Raw genomic sequence first — 17,745 nt, 5'->3', positions numbered from 1 at the left:
CTGTTTTAGACACACGTAAAGTAACAGGTAAATCACACACCAGTGATCACTGTACTCAGCACTCAGCTTAAGAAACAAAGCTTTATCAGCAGAGTTGGAGCCCCTGCCCCCCCAATGTCATCTACCTGCTCTTTGGCCCCCAATATCTTTGGTGGAATCCAAACTGTGCAACTTGGGGGTTGGGTAAAGAGGTGGCGGTGAGGGGAGGGGCTGGGCTGGAACATTTGGCAAAGGTGGGAGGGAGGAGAAAGCTGATTTGGGGGTTGGAGAAAGTCTGAGAGAGTGGTTAGTTTGGAAGGATGTACCCAGAGAGGGACTTGGGGATACAGACATTGGGGGGACCACAGAGAGGAGAAAATGTTGGAGATGGCCAGAAGCGACCTCAGCGAGCAAAGGAGTACCTCTGGTCCAGTTCTGGGGAATCTTAGTTTACTCATCCACCCAGTGGCTCTTCCCTAACGTAGAAATGGGTAGATGGGCTTTATTTAACTCCATGTGCCATTTCGTCCCCAGGTGTTCCTTGGGCCCGAGACAGGAGGAAGGACACTGGGTGTTACCACCCCCTACATCAAATCTTCTGAGCAGTCTTCCTGATTTTCCAATTCTGTCCCTTCGCTCTGCACACCATTAAAATGCCCCCACAGGTCTAATGCTTTGGAAACACACGTGTGAAGGAATAAAATCAGTAAACATTTTAACTAAAATATGCACGTCATAGGAATGAAGACTCATACATCTTTGATGCCCAGAGGCTCGCCTCTGGATGTGAGCACGTGGGTGCATTTTTGAATAGTAAAGGCAGGAACAAGGCTCTGGCATAAAAGTGCCATCAACTGAGGAATGATCCTCGGCAGCCATCAGGTTTGAGAGGGACCCTGGTTGTCCGTCTTCTCAGTGGGCCGCTTGTTTACTTTGCCTGATGATGTCACCTGGCTCTCAGTCTGTTTGAAATTCTTTAGCTATAAAATGTTAGTTTAGCATAAAAATGAATAAGAAGGTCAGGGAAAGAAAGCCTATTGCAAATCAAGTGTGCAAGAGAAAAAAGAGACCCTCCCCAGGCAATCACTTCCAGGCAGTGTGGTAGGGAGGTGGCTGCTGCTCACGCCAGTGGGCTGCAAAATGTCTATTGATTAGCCATTCCAATTGCGAGGAGGCTTGCCAAGAGGTCCTGGAAAACATTAAGAAGAAGAAGCAGTTATTGATCACAAGGGGCCCTTCACACACATGGGGTTCTTCACCCCTGTGTAATGGTTCTTCACCTTCCACAGAGGACGGATGACAAAGGAGATAAGGCAGACGCAATGGCGGTGTTCCCTGGGATTTAATAGTCTTCCTGTGTAGTTTTGTTCTTTTCAATAAAAGTGGTTCATTAAATCTAAACCCAACTGTGACTGTTTTTTTGTTTCTTTGCAGGATTTTTTTTTTTCTTTACAAGGGACTTGACAAATCAGACAATGTCCTTTGTCAGTTTTCCTCAGGTCTGGAGTTTTCATCTATCAAATATCAAAGACCTGGAGGTCTTTAGGCAGGGCTGTTTTCTAGCACACTTTTCAGGTGTGAGGAGCCTTGGTTTGGGCTAGGCTGTGTTGAAGGGCGTCCCTGGGAAAAAGGCCAGCGGCTCCCTAGGAGGGCCACAACTTATCCTTGCCCCTGGGCTGGAGTAGGAGAGGGCAGAGATGGGAATGAGGCTCCCCCGTTCCCTACAGTTCAGTTACATTAAATTTAACAAATATTTATTGAGTTGCCCACTATATGCCAAGCCCCAAGCTGGACTCTGATATCTATGGCAAAGTGTTTACCCACATGACCTCACACTGGCCATGCCACTTGCCTTTGGTGAGGGCCTCAACTCCCCCCTTTACCTGATGGGTCCTTCTCTGTTTCTGAGGGCCTGCATTTGTCTACATAACTTAGTATAAAGCAGTTGCTCAGTCAAACTTTTCAGATTGAATGAAATAGAATACGCTATGATCCAGTAGACATTTGCCCAGGGGACTGAGGCTGGCGTAACGGGAGGAACTTTTTCCTAATCTATCCCTTCCACAGGGAAGGTAATGAAGTCCTCGTTATCTCAGAAGACAGGAGGAAGCATGGCACCATCCAGCAGCAATCCTCTTCATCCCCGACTTCCACTTACTGCGCAAACAAATCATAGTGATAAGAAGAGAAATCAAAGAAAGATTGCCTGCAATCTACCACCCTAATGCAGAAGTGATCCTCATTTCTGCCCCATGTTTCTTCTCTGCTTTTGTTCATATGCATAGTTTTACATTGTTGTAACATCATTTTGTTTTCTGCTTGAAAAAATCAGGAGTGTTCTTTCAGGTTATCTTCATAATTACAGTCCCCAGTGGCTGCACGAGTCTCCATGGGATAGACGTAGCATAATTTACTTAATGTGTTTCCCATTGTTGCCTGGATGGGCTGTTTCCAAGTCTTTACTTTGATGATAAAGGTAATAAAAATGCCTTTTATATTCAGTTACAAAACAGTTGTGTATATATGTTTCATTCACTTCTTCCAACAACCTGCAAGGTGAATGTCCTGCTTTATTGCAAAGGATTACAGAGGACAAGTGGAGGCTGAGACGGTTAAGAGGCAACAAAGGTAACAAAGGAAGAAAGGAGGCACAACCAGAATTTGAGTCCAGTCTTTTTTTTGAAACCACACCCTTTATTCTATCCCCAATGCTATATTGCTTTTTCAGATTTTACAAATAAAATTGCAGAGAATATTTAAAAATAGATTTTTGTCACTTTTTGAATAATTTCCTGAGGTGAAGGTGCTAGAAGTGGGTTTGTGGGGTCAAAGGGATGAGCATTTTTGAGATTGTAGATATGCATTGTTCATACGTTTTGCAAAGGGGTTGTTTCAAGCAGTTCTCATTTACTTTGCTCCAGCAGTGCATGTGAGTCTTTTTTATTTTTACTGCAATGTTATAAGCATCAACTCTGAAAAGAGTTCAGAGTTCATTTACGACACATAAATGATTCTTTATTTTTATGTTAATTTGCATTTCTTTGACTGCCAATGAGGTTGAACCATGTAAAAATAGGTATTCCCTCCCCTTTGTGTGACTTGAGTTTCTTCTTTTGAGGAGCATGCCTCTCCCCCACGTACATACCACCTCCAAACATGTACTAGTCTTTTCTAAGACTTGGAAATTAACACTTTGTTGGTCATAGTTGTAGCAATTATTGACTCCAGTAGTTCCTTTCAAATTTTAATTGCACTTCTTTCAGGCCTTTTATGTGTTTTAAACTGATGAACTTTCTTTCGTGATTTCTTCTATTGTTCCAAAGCTTGGAAAGTAATAATGTTATCAAAGAAGTGATAATTACTCAATTTTATTTTTTTAGTCCTATTTTACAATATTTTTACATTTAACTCTTTAATCAGCATGAAAGAAACGACAGCATTTATATGTTCCGCACCCCACCCCCCACTCACATACATGTACACGTATGTGAGAAAGGCAGGATATTTATGAAAAGACCAGGAGTTGTGAATGAATGGAGGGAAATGCCATCTTTCTGGTTGGGAGATTAAAGACTGTAAGAAATGTATGATTTTTCAAGTTAGTGTGTATATTTAATATCCTATTATTTAAAAGCCCCACAGACATTTTTAGTGGATTTTTGTCAAAAGGAGGAATGTGGTAGATTGCATTTTTGTTCCCAGTGAAGCATCTCTCCTCTCTCCAAGAGAGCAGTACATCGTGTCCGTTGCTGTGTGACTTGCCTGCCTTCTTGTGGGAGAAATATGCATCCCCTATCTGTGGACAATGGCTGTGGTCATGTGACTTGCTTTGGCCAATGGCATGTGAGCAGATGAGACACACGCCCTAACCTAGTAGAAGCTTTAGGAGGCATTGTGAGTTCCTAACAGCCCTCTTGCTCTTTTTCCTCTGCTGTGAGCATAGCATGTCCCCAGTGGGTATTGTTTTTTCATTCTGAGTTCTAGACTGAGGAGGCTCATGGAGCAGAGTCACAGTATCTACCACAGCTGACCTTTCCAGTGGTAAGCCACTGAGATGTGGGGCATATTTGTTATCGCAGCACCAGCTAGCAAAACCTGACTAATACAATAAACAAAAAGGATAGACTATAAAATAATATTTTAAGAAAAGAAGAGCATCGGAAGTTATTGAATATATCAGACCCCAAAGTCAAAGTCAAATTAGAGCCAATTATTATTTTTTTCTGATTAATTTATTTATTTTAAATTTATTGGGGTAACAATTGTTAGTAAAATTACATAGATTTCAGGTGTACAATTCTGTATCACATCATCTATAAATCCCATTGTGTGTTCACCACCCAGAGTCAGTTCTCCTTCCATCACCATATATTTGATCCCCCTTACCCTCATCTACCACCCCTCCCCTCTTACCCTCTGGTAACCACTAAACTGTTGTCTGTGTCTATGAGTTTTTGTTTCTCATTTGTTTGTCTTGTTCTTTTGTTGTTTTGGGTTTATATACCACATATCAGTGAAATCATAGGGTTCTCTGCTTTTTCTGTCTGACTTATTTTGTTTAGCATTATAATCTCAAGATCCATCCATGTTGTCACAAATGTTCCTATATCATCTTTCCTTAACGCCGAATAGTATTCCATTGTGTATATGTACCACAGCTTCTTTATCCATTCATCCATCGAAGGACATTTTGGTTGTTTCCATGTCTTAGCCACCGTAAACAAAGCTGCAATGAACATTGGAGCACACGTATCTTTATGGATAAATGTTTTCAGATTTTTTGGGTAGATACCCAGGAGAGGGATTGCTGGGTCACATGGTAATTCTATTCATAATTTTTTGAGGAACCTCCATACTGCCTTCCATAACAGAGCCAATTATTTACTAGAATAGACTATATGCTAAAGCAGACATCACAAATAATGAGAAAAAGATAATTTATAGTAATATTAGAATCTCTCTAACTCAGCTAGGAAAGCTCTCCACTTTTAAGAACTCATGTAATTTCTTTGGGTACATCCAGATAGTTCAGGATAATCTCTCACCTCAAGGCCTATACTCTTAATCACATCTGCAAAGTCCCTTTTGTCATGTAAGGAAACAAATTCACAGGTTCTGGGGATTAGAATATGGACACCTCTGGGAAAGGGGCATTAGCCTACCCTCGGCATCCATTTTTATCATCTGTGATGGTTAATTTTATGTGTCAACTTGTCTGGGCCACAGGGGCCAGATGCGTGGTCAGACATTCTAGATGTTTCTGTGAGGGTTTTTTTGGGTGAGATTCACTTTTAAATTCGTGGATTTTGAAGAAAGCAGATTATTCTTTCTAACGTGGGTGGGCCTCAGACAATCAGTTGAAAGCCTAAATTGAGCAAAGAGACTGATCCTCCCCAAGCAAGAGGGAATTCTGCAGTGGATGTCTTCAGACTTGCAGTGCAGCATCAGCTCTTCTGCGGCTGTCCATCCTGCTGGCCCACACCGCAGGTTTTGGACCTGCCAGCCTCCATAACCATGTGAGCCAATTCTTTAAAATGAATTTCTGTGGAGACACATCCTTTGAGTTCTGTTTTTCCCTGGCTATACACAGTCCATCTCTATCGTCTCCACCTCCACCTCCAAATATCATAGAGCTCTTTTCCTAGGTGCTGACTCTAGTCTAAATACGTCACCTACATTAGCTCCTTTTCTCTCTCTTCCAGAGCCAACCACATCAAATGTGTTCTTTCTATGGAATGTGATGTTCTCGGCCGCCCAGTGTCATGTCAGCCTCCACACCAGGGCCCAAACTGGTCATTGCTGCCAACCTGCAACCCTGGCCCCCAATGCTTTGTCATGCCCTGTGGCTCCTTGTGGCTTTGTTCTGTGTTCTCGCCTCTAAGACTCTCAGGCCTGCTCCTGGCCTCTCCCTCAGTGCTAGTGGAGGCCACTTATCTCCATGTCTGCACCTAGACCCTGAAGGCACTCAGAAGACCCGAAGTCAAGGGCTGTCTGGCAGGGCTGGCCTCGGCAGCGGGAACACATGGAGAGGAGGCCTCAAATGTCCTCTCAGGTGAACCAGATGGAGACACTCATCCTCTCTGGTACAAGGATTGCGGTTCACTCCATGGCGACCCAGGCACTTCCTTGGTGGACGCCATTTTCATAGGTCAGTACCTGTCTCTCTGCTCCTCTCTCACAGCATCTCCCACCTTGGAGCAAGATTAAAAACGCCTTCTTTCCTGGCAGCTGGTTCTGGCTCAAGTCTGGCCTCTCACAGTCAACATGGAGTTGGACAGATGCCTGTTCCAATCCTGACCGCACTTCTTGATCCTCTCTGAGTTTTGATTTGCCCAACTGTGAATACATGTTAATAACACCTCATTTTGGATTAGAGAACATTTTTGTAACTCTTTGGCACACAGTGGTTGTAGTTAACCAAGGCCTTTATATCATATAGCTCCATTCACAGTGGGGTCATGTGGCCCCCGCCATCCCGGCCACTGGATTGTCCCAAGGTACACTACCAGACGGTCAACTCCTGGCCCAGCAAAGCCCTTCTGGGAACCCTGCCTAGTGCAGGTTTGTCCCTCATGGACAACACTGGTGGTTAAACCTTGAATTGCACCCTTGGAGGGAGATAATATTTACTTCCAGTTTACAGATGAGAGAAGTGGGGGCACAGAGAGTTTGGGACACTAGCCCAAGGCCACACAAGTAGAAGTAGAAGAACAGGAGCCAAATTCAGGTAATCTGGCTCCAGAGCCGGTCCTGTTGACCATAGACTCCACAGACTCAGAAGGGGGAACTCAACAGTGTAATCACTGGTAGTGCCTCTTGAGGCCACTTGATTGGGCTTTCACCCACCTTGGGTTGTTCTGGGCTTCACGGTCTCACAGCTTTAGTTAGAGCAGGGATGACCCAAGGGTCACTGAAGCAATAGCCTTGCTGTGTTTCTGAGGTGCAGGATTCCCCCTCTCCTAATCTCTCCCCACCCAGAGAAGCCACCGGACACGCAGTCCTTGCTCAGAAATCTTCAAGTTCAGAGCATAAGATTTGGTCTTGGATGCCTCTTGACATTCTTAGCACCTTCCTAGGAACCTGCACAAACTTGGGGAGGAAGGGCATTATTCTGCCTGCTTCAGTGGGAGTGTGGTACTAAGTTGGCACAGCCTGTTGGGGGTGTGATGGAAGCCTGGAAGGAGGTTTGCTCAGCTGGCTCTCCCCTCTTCCTCCACGGCCCAGGCCTCCTGCTCATCTCTTGAGGAAGGTCCCTGTGATGCGTCAGCTAGGCCAGGCTGGGCAGAGGGGAGCTGAGTTCTGCTGGGCTATTTTGTTAGGATGTCCTGTTGGGGGAGTTGGCGGGAACTTTGGGCTGAGGTGCTGCCTAGACTGTGGCTGAGTGGCCTTGCTGAGTTTTCGTATTGGAGGACGTGGTGGCCTGCGCTGGCTGAATGTGCTGTCTGCTAGACAGTAGCTAAGATCGAGGGCTGAGCTCCAGTTTTATGGTGACCTGGTCTGGTCTTGGGCTCTGACTTCTGGCTGACTCTCCTTTGGGCTGTGCTAAGCATAGGGCTGGGCTCTGGGAGGCTTCACACTAAGCTCCTTTAGCTGCTGGGATGGGCTGCTTGATAGGCCAGGCTGAACTCTGGATGCTGTGTGGGCTACCTGGGTGCCTCTGGCCTGGCAAGACTGGGTGGACTGGTCTTGTGTGTCTTCCGATGAGCTGGCCTCCTCGTCTGGTCTCCGGCTAGGTCAGGCAGTGGGTGGGACTTGGCTGGTGCTGGGCTGGGTTGTCTTGGTCTCTTCTGGGCAGCTGCTCAGGGCATGATTATTCTTTCTTTCTTTGCCTTCAGGGGCAGTGCCTGTGAAGGAGGCAAGAAAGGAAAAGTCCCTTGAAGGTGAAGCCTCCCTCCTCCCCAAAGTTCCTTAGCACGTCAGACACACCCACTCTTCTTTCCTTGGAGGCTTTCCAGAGGCTCCTTGGGACACTAGAGTTTATGGGGAAACCTGGCATTACCTGTCAGGAGATGGGACTTCTTGTCCTGACTCTGCTGTCACTGTAGGCGTGGCCTTGGACAATTTCTTACCTTCTTAGTTTTTGCTTTTTATTTTAGGTTGCGCACATAAGTGAGATTATATGGTATTTGTCTTTTTCTGACTGACTCTCATTTCACTTAGCATAATGCCCATCCAGACTCATCCATGTTGTCGCCAATGGGCAAGATTTCATTCATTTTTATTGTTGCGTAATATTCCGCGGTATCTGTGTACACCACATCTTTCATCCTTCATCTATTGATAGACACCTAGGTTGCTTCTACACCTTGGCTACTGTGAATAGTGCTGCAATGAACAGAGGGGTGCATACACCTTTTCAAGTTAATATATTCATGTCCGTCAGATAAATACCCAGAAGTGGAATTGTTGGATCATATGGTAGTTCTATATTTAGTTTTTGAGGAAACTCCTTCCATAGCTGCTGCACCAATTTACATTCCCACCAACAGTGGATGAGGGTTCCTTTTTCTCCACAGCCTCTCCAACACTTGTTACTATTTGTCTTGTTGATGATAGCCATTCTGACTGGTGTGGTGATATCTCATTGTGGTTTTTATTTGCATTTCCCTGATCATTAGTGATGTTGAGCATTTTTTCATTTACCTGTTGGCCTTCCGATGTCTTCTTTGGAAAAATGTCTATTCAGATCCTCTGCCCATTTTTGTTTATTTTTTTCTTCTTTTCTTTTCTTTTTATTTTCCTTTTTTTTCTTTTTAGTTTGGTTTTTTATTTCTTCTGCCCATTTTTAAAAATCAGATTGCTTTTTTTATTTTTTACCGTTGAGTTGTATGAGTTTTGCATATATTTTGGATATTAGCTCCTTATCAAATACATGACTTGCAAATACTTCCTTTCATTCGGTAGGTTGCCTTTTCATTTTGCTGATGGTTTCCTTTGCTGTGCAGAAGCTTTTTAGTTCAGTGTAGTCCCATTTGTTCCTTTTTGGTTTTTGTTGCTTTTGTTTTTGGTGTCAGATCCAAAAAATCATCACCCAGACCAATGTCAAGGAGCTTACCGCCTGTGTTTTCTTCTACACTCTTAGTTTCTTCATCTGAAAAATGGAGACAATAACTCCTGAACAATTTAGCTGTGGAACTGTGAGAATAGACAAGGTAAGGAGTGTCAGGGTGCTTTACTGATGGGTGGAGGTACTACATGTCTGTGAGCCACTGAAGTCTTGCTAATCTCCCAGAGTGGGCACAATGCCAGGCAGAATCAGCACTACTGAGGAAAGATGGAGCATCAGGCACAAGGGTGGGCGTGTAGAGAAATGAGGCCAAAGCAGTGTAGAGTGTGCTGCCCAGCGGCGAGGACCTTCTCTGGCTGAGGACACTGGCCCTCACCCTGTGGGTGTGATCAATAGATTTTTCTGATTGTGCTTCCCTGTGGGTAAAAAACTTTGAGCGGTCACTCCCAAAGCAGGCACCTTTGTTGTTTGTAAGTGATATACATTTATTTGTCAACATAAAACACCCCCCCCCCCAATGAATAAGGAATGAGACATAAAACAAATACAAATAGAGCTTCTAGTATATTCTTCCCTCGTATGAAGGGACCATCTTGAACACTGGGGTGGGGTGGGCGGAGCCAGCATAGTTGAAATGGCTAAAGCAAAAAATGACAGGGTCGACACGTGGTTTTCGGGGGACCTTGCTGCCAGCAGTTGGAAGGCAGCTCCGGGCAGGAGACCAGTGAGCAGAGGGTGATGCTGACGTCACTGGGAGACTTGCATGAGGACTGTGCCTCTGGGAGGCAGAGAGCTGACCGGAAGAATCATTTGAGAGACTGAGCAGATGTGGGGCGTCGTGAGGGAGAGGTTCTTTGGCTGACCTCGTTTCAAGCTTGGGACACTACTAACTAAAGTGCCATCACCATGGCAGGGACCCCCAACGCCAGTGGCTTTAGCATCAGCAGGAAGTGGGAAAAAGTGGCAGGGTTACAGGACATGAAAGAAGAACGGGCCTGTGAAGAACTGGTCATGTTCAGACGCCTTTGACCCTGAAGGTGGCCCAAGAAAACCTGGGGCGTGGACCGCAGATTTGTTGGAAGCTGGAATCAAAGGAGTTTTGGGGTGACTATAGCACAGCTGATAGTGAGGAGATGGGCTGGGGAGGGAGTCAGGTGGAGGCTTAATCAGCGTTGTCTTCTGACCCAGCAGCATGCCCTGAATGGCCACCAAGGCACCCTTCCCCGTCATTCCAGCTCTTCTCTGTTCAAGACTCATTAGCTCTTGTTCCCCCATCTCCGGCGTTACAGGACGCCAAGCAGCTAATGCACAAGTGTTGCTGAACTCTGCTGTGATAGAGGAAGGGGTGTGGGCTCTCAGTCCTCTTCTCCCCACCCCACCCTTCCTGTCCCCCAAGGTTGGCTCCTATGGCTCTCCAAGGTCTCTCCGTCCAGACCCTGCCCCTGCCCTCATCCCTGACCGACATCTTGTTATAACTGCTGTGCCATCTTACCAGGAAGGAAAGTGGCGCTTAGGGAGGCTGAGCCACTCACCCGAGGTCACCCGGGAACCGGGAGGCACTGCTGGGACTGAAGTGCAACCAGCACTGTACCCGCGACCGGTCCCTGCCCTGCCCAAGGCCCCCATGCAGCTCAGGCAGGACCTGCCTGTGAATCAGGGAAAAACAGGAGACCACCCGCCTACTGAGAGAGGGGAAGGAACTGCAATGCGCAGAGAAAGAGGCGAGCTGAGCTGGAGGAGGGGCTGCTTCTGCAACCCGGCTTTGCCAGCCTGGCCCATTCGTTTCCCAGAGGGTCAGACCCGGTAACCCCTGCTAGCTCTGGAGGAAGCCTAAGCCTGAGGGGTAAACTGGGGGTCCTAGGCTCCATCTTACAATTGTCTTTGCAATAATTTCAAACTTACTGTTGCAGCGATAGTATAACGACAGCATACAACAAGAATAATATAAAGACCAAGAGTTGCAACAGTAGCATAAAGACCAACGATTATCATTTTGCCACATTTTGCTTTCAATACGTACACATTTTTCCTTAACCAACTGAGACATTGCCCTTCATTCCTAAATATTTCAGTGTGCAGATCATGAAAATACATTCTCTATTAAAGTGCATTTATCCAATTTAACTTTGATACAATATTATTTTCTAATATACAGACGTATTTAAATTTTTGTCAGTTGTTCCAAATACTGACTCCTGGCAGTCTCCCTCCCACCCCACTTGGTCTAGTATTGGTTCCAAGACCGTAGGCTACATTTATTATAGTTGTCCTGTCTCTTTGCTTTAGTCTGGAACCCTCACTCGGTCTTTCTTTGTCTTTCTTTATCTTGGTATTTTTGAGAAGCACAAGCCAGTTATTTGGTGGGATGTCCCTCAATTTGGGCTTGTCTGATGTTTTCCCGACAGGTAATGCGTTTCTGGCAGGAGTAATTCATAACTGATCGATCTTCTGCTGGTAGTCTTTGAAAAATATTGAGCCAGTTGTAAATAAAAATCTGAGTTTTCACATATTGTCTCAATTTCTGGATCCTCTTGTGAATAAATAGCTGTGTTCTGGTTTCCTGGGCCTGGGATCCTGCTGGAGCTGGTTGGTGGGCACCCTACATGGGGCGGGAACACTCGGGTGCCAGCCCCCACCTGGCCTGTCCCCTCACCTGGGTGAGCACACCTGGCCAGGTAGGCACTAAGTGTGCAACTCCTGCTGGGTCCACCCCCTTCATTTTTCAGTGGAGGCAACTGTAGGGGGCTATAGGAAGCCACTGAAGGACTAGGTCACACCTGCGTGGGTTCAAGTCTTACCAAATGTTATTTACACACCTGCCCAGGAATGGGGCACTGCAGCCTGCTGGTGTGTAACTGGCAGGAGGGAAGTGTGAGCAGATAGGGACGATGTGGGCTGTCTGGGCCCGCCCTGTGCTCTCCTGAGGCGGCTTCTCCTCTCCCCGCCTCCTCCATTTCTTGCTGCTCACCCCTGTGAGCACTAGGTGGCAGTGGTCCCCTATTAATGGAGAGAAGCCCAGGGGCTCAGGAGGCTGATGCGGACCCCGGACCTGGGGCCGCCCAGGAGGCAGGGGACTGGTCAGCAGCCAGCCCAGCGGTTTTGTTTCATCCGTGGATCCTTTCTTCTGGTGAGATCTCCCCCCCGCACCCGCCTTCTAAAACTTGAGATACAATTCACTTATCCTAAAATTCACCCCTTTAAAGTTTACAACTCGCTGGATTTTAGCATATTAATGAAGTTGTGTAACCATCATCCCCGCGATCTAACTCCAGAACGTTTCCTTCTGATGAGATCCTCTATGCAAGGTGGGTAGAATGAAACAGGGTAGTGAGGGGATATTTTCTATTCTTCTGACTGGGGAGAAAGAGAAAAGCTATTTGTCACCCACATTTCATAGAGAGCTGTAAATTATGAGGCCACCCACCCCCTTGAAGCCAAACTATTTACTCTCTACCCCTCCCTGGGTCTATGGCATCCAGTGATGGAGGCGAAAGGGTAGAATTTGAATTAAGAGCTTTTCCCAGCATCTCCTGGAGGCATTTCCTTTCCCTGACCCCAAAGCCACTGAGGGATCAAGAAAGAATTGCTGGAGGGGGGTCAGAAGGGGGAGGTTAGGGCTGGGGGTATTTCACTCCCTGCCCCGACCCCTCTTGTTGAGTCAGCACGTGTGCTCTGGCCCTGCCATCAGACTGGAGTGCAATGGCCGTGGGCTTGTTGGGAGAGCTTGACACGATTGTGTTCTGTTTCCGGTCTGGAGAATTCTGCAGTCTGGCTGGACATACTCCCTTTCCTCTCCTCACTCTCATCCCCCTAACCCCCATGCCTCGCCAGCTCTCTGTGGCCCTGTGAGGAGACCTCAGGGTTTCTGTAGCTCCCTGGGAAGGAATGCTGAGGGTAAACCAGACTTCGGAGCCTGGGCAACCAGGCACATGACACCACACTCAGGAAGGACTTAGGGGCACAGCTCATTGGCTTCCCCTTTCAGAAGGGGACCCCAAGGATAGAGGAGGCTGTGCAAAGTTTTACAACATCCCAAGAAAGCCATACTCACTGAGCAAACAGAGTTAGTGCTCTCTCAACTGTCCGTGGGCTGATTCTAACATCCCCTCTAAGTTTAGTTGGGGCCATGGATCAGTTCTGGCCAAGTGACTTGTCACTCCTGGGAGAAGACAGGGAAGAGCTGGGCTGTCCTCTCTGTCTCTCCTCCACTGTTGGAGTAACATCCAGACTGGCGCCCAGTCCGAGGAGGGCAGCCCCAGCCCATGAGCCTGTGAGGGACAGGAGGTTCGCCAGGGACAGGAGGTTCGCCTCGGCCAGGTGAGGTTTCTGAGATCTGGGCTTGCCTGGTTTGCTGTGCTCATTCCTCATTCTGACTGCTATCCCACCGTCTCTGCAGGGACCCCGACAGCAGACCAAGACCCAAGTCAGAGCCAGACCCACCAACCGCTGCGTGCCTATGACCAAGACAACCCCTCCTCTTTCTTCTCACTGTCTCCTCCTTACTCCAAACCCAGCAGAGAGGCCAGGACCCTAGACGGGGCCAGAAGCCCAGCTGCTCTCCCCACTTCAAGCCCCTTGGGAGGAAGCCTGTTTTGCACCTGGGGAAGAAGAAAAGATGGGTGTTAACTTCGGTACATGACTGGACTGGACCACACTGGGTCTGTACTAACTGGAAGTGCCTGGAACTAGATGGGCAACTCCGAGAAGTCGTGGAGGGCGGTGGGGAAGGGGAGACTTTTTCCCACAGAGTATGGCCAGAGTGACAAATGGAGACAGAGGAGGCTGTTTCACGTTTGTTGCCCCTCTTTGATGTGGTACTCCTTGTGTTTCTTAAACAGGCTCCAGAGAAATTCTCTGGAGGAGGCAAGGGCTGGGTGGGTGGGGTCTGGAGCCCACCCTCCACATGGCCCTCCCTCCTCTCCCTCTGTGCTCTCAGGCTGTGTGGAGCATTCTTTGGAAACTACTAAAGAAATCCCGCTCACTCACTGTCTGGGAGAAGGTAACACAGGGAGAAGTATCATGGCTCCTGCATTGGGAGGTGCCCAGTGGCCTTGCAGATCCAAGCACTGAGGACAGACAGATGAAGGCAGCCTCTCTCTTCACCCATCAGCTGTGCTGTGGCCTCCAAAGCCACAGAGGAAGGTGTCAGAATGAGTGGCAGTGAAACTGGAGACCAAACGGTCTGGGGCTCATGCTGCCTGCGCCGCTCAGCCAATAGACCCACACAGGAGCTGGGTTGTAGAATAAGCGTTTATTGTCACAGCACCAGTGGTCTGAGAAGCCAGCGGGTTAATACCTCCAAAAACTGCTTTCACAGTCTCAAACTGGCTGGGGGTGTTTAAGGGAAAATCTGGGCGTTCCTCCAGAAGCTACTTGACGGTCCTGGGGGCCTGCACAGAGCCTTCCCTCTGGCAACTCTGGTGGCTCTCTGGTGGAGTCAGCAACCCAGGAACAATGATGGGAGGAGCCCGGTAGAACACTGAGATTGTGATCAGTAAGCCTAAGGGTATTTAATCATAGGTTTCAGGGTAATTTTATTTTTTTAATTAAAGTTTATTGGGATGACAATTGTTAGTAAAGTAACATAGGTTTCAGGTGTACAATCCTGTAATACATTATCTATAAATCCCATTGTGTGTTCACCACCCAGAGTCAGTTCTCCTTCCATCACCATATATTTGACAGGGTAATTTTCTAAAACAGGGAACGGGGTGGACAGGGGACATTTGGAGCTCAAGGAGCGAGGGTATGATGTATTGTTAAGCTACAGGTAGGTCAAGGGAAGGTGGGGCCGGCAGAGAGACCTCTACTATGGAGGCACCAATCAGCATCTCAATTGTAAAATTGTTTAAACATCTGTATCCTTACTGGTCTATGTTTTTCTCGCTGGTTCCAGGGTCAGTTCCCAGAGGCCATGGCTGCCTCCTGCACAAATGGATCTCCAGCACCAAACACGTGCCTGGACGCTGCAGAGACTCAGAGAATGTTTGTGAAATGCAGGGATTAACCAGCTTCTCCTGTGCCCCCCGCACCAGGGCCAGGCATTGCTGGGTGCTGACAGTAGGGTGTGTCTATGTGAGGGGATCAGAGAAATCCAGTCACACCCGCACTGCCACTCGTAGGGAGCAGGGGCAATGGACACAAAAGGCACAAAATTCTCAATCCACAGTCCCAGTAGTTGAATTCACAGAAAGTAGAGAGGTGGTTGCCAGGGTTTGGGGTGGGGGAGTGGGGCATTAGCGTTTAATGGGGACAGAGTTTCTGTTTGGGAAGATGACAGAGTTGTGGAGATGGAGGATGGTGATGGTTGCACAACAACCTGAATACACTTAATGCCAATTAAAGTACATTAAAACATGGTTAAATTGGTAAATTTTATATTATGTGTATTTTTCTGCCATTAAAAATAAATCCCTTGTATCTACAAAAACATGCTTCTGCAGAACCCACCATGTGCATCGATACATTAAAAACCTTCATTCATTGAAAAAAAAACCCCACATTAATTCAGTTTTGAGCTATGCTGGGAGAAAGTTAAGAATGCTCTAGTCCATTCAAGGATGAAGAATCGAGTACCTCATCCCACCGGGAGTCCCAGGATTGGGTTGAAAGGTGTGATCCCTACAGGGAGACGCATTTCTGGGGAGGAGACGGGGGAGGCTCCGGAGGTGGCCCTTCAGCTGTAGCTTGAAGGGGAGGTGGTAGAAAGCTGGGTAGGGGGTGTGCAGGGCCTCCTGGGCGCAGGCAGGACTTCTAAGGGTCCCCGCTGTGAGAAGTGCTACCAGTAAGAGATTTATGGATCTTATTCTACTAGTAAGAGTCCCTCCCAGGGCAGGGCCACCATTTCAGCTCGAGACACCAGGGCTCCTTGGCGGTGGGCTCCAAGGCTGAGTTCCCTGTCTGCATGGCACGACTCCCCAAATCATCTGGGAAGACAGCTGGCTTCAGGGAGGAGGGGTGGGCCCCCAGGCTGGCTGCACTGGCTGACGTAGTTGGGCCGGGCTGGAGGGTGATGGGCAGCCTGAGCAAGTTGCAGGCGCACTCGTGACAGCCACCAGGTGTCTCTCTTGATTCATGGAAAACGTCTGCAGGCCTGTCTGCAGCTGAGGGAGGCCGGAAAAGCGTGGGCTTTGGTGGTGTGGTGGGGTGGGAATGCGGGCTCCGCTCTCAGCCCAGCTGGGTGGCCACACGCATGGCATTTTCCAGTCTAGAAATCCTGACAAGGCAGCAGCCGTCAGTATTGTTGCTTCAGGCCTGGCCTGCTGTGGTCAGCAGTGTGGGCGGCTGGCACTACGCCTGTACCTCAGCGCTCACCGCCAGGATTTGGGGGTGGAGTAAAGGCGACTCCAGGCAGCTACAGCAAGCTTCTGGTACCTGTGAAGGCTCACTTCATGGTCATTAGTAGAACAACCATTGTTTGGGACCCCCGAGCTTCAGACGGCCAGAGTGACACATCTGGCCTCAGGTGGGAATTCGAGCTTCGGAAAGCAAAGGTCTTTCTGGTATATCCATGGTCAAAAGAATAACTGACCGACTCTGTGGGTTGCTGCTGACACCGGGGCAGAAGGAAGGGTCAGTGGTTTTTCAGTTTATGTCTTTCTCCGTGGGCTGGGCTGGCCCTCCAGGGCCCTTCTCCCCAACCTGCCCTCACCAAGCAGGCTCCAGGGGCTGGTGGGCGGGGCTGGGCATGGATGTTGGAGATCCTGCCCCTTCCCTTTTCCCCCCACATCTCCTTCCTTCCCCCACCCCACTGCACAGGAGACTAGCTTGGAGGGCGGAGGGAGGTGGTGTCTGTTCTAGAAAGACTCACTGTCTACCACACTATGCCAAACAGAACAGTCCACAGCACCGTGCCTGTGTATTCAGCCCACATCTATTGAGGGCCTACTGTGTGTTGAGACACCATTCTAGTTGGAGGGACCCACCAGTAAACAAAACAGATACATGGTTGCTCTTAAGGAGTTTGTAGTCAAGTGGACCAAGAAGTGAGCCAGCGTACCTGCAATGGCGGACAGTGCCGCTCATGTTAGAGAAGAGGTGGGAGAGGCAGGCGCTACCTCAGACTGGGTGGGCGGGGGGCGTGAGCCCTGAGGCCTGAGCCGATGAGTGAAAAACTGACCGTGTGACAATCTGGGGGAAGTGCGAACAGGACAGCAGGAGCAAGGGCACTGGGCTGGGCGTGAGCTCGGTGTGGGTGAAGCCAGAAGGCCAGCATGGCTGGAACATAGTGAACGCGGAAGCAGCACCTGATGAAGTCAGAGGTCATGGAGGGCCTGTGAGAGAGAGTAGGGGTGTTATTCTCAGTCTGATCTGTGTGTGTATGTGTGTATGTGTGTGTGTGTGTGTGTGTGTGTGTGTGTGTGTGTAGAGTATGTAGGCATAGAACAACTGCCAATATTTATTGAGCTCTTATTATGCACTAGGTCCAGGGCTAAACACTTCCATATATTATCTCATTTTAACTTGGGACAGGTAGGTACAATTACTATCATCTGTCCCATTTTAGAGATGGAAACACTGGGGCACTGAGTCCCTGCTCCCATTCCCCTAGTCGTTCCTTCTCCCGAAGGCCCTTCTTCTAAATGATAACATTGTCCTTGGGAAGGAGCCTTGATGGCTGATGCCATAGGCCTTTGTGGACCTTAAATCCCAGCCCCATGTGGAGCTGGGCAGGCAGGCAGGAGGGTACCCATGAAGCAGCGTCTGGGGGACCTCCTGCTTCTAGCCTCCTCCTGCCCCTGCTCAGCGTCTCTAATCTA

The 17,745-nt window shown here is 48.2% G+C and overlaps 1 protein-coding gene across 1 annotated transcript in view; it reads right to left on the bottom strand.

Annotated features, from left to right (window-relative positions):
- Positions 1 to 17,745, bottom strand: part of GTF2IRD2B (GTF2I repeat domain containing 2B) — a 360,110-nt gene that overhangs the window by 261,613 nt on the left and 80,752 nt on the right. The gene's annotated exons all lie outside the window — the stretch shown is intronic.

Source organism: Rhinolophus hipposideros (genome assembly GCF_964194185.1).
Source record: "Rhinolophus hipposideros genome assembly, chromosome: 7".
NCBI classification, from domain to species: domain Eukaryota; kingdom Metazoa; phylum Chordata; class Mammalia; order Chiroptera; family Rhinolophidae; genus Rhinolophus; species Rhinolophus hipposideros.
Note: the sequence above shows the minus strand (reverse complement) of the source record. Positions and strands in the feature narration are given on the sequence as shown.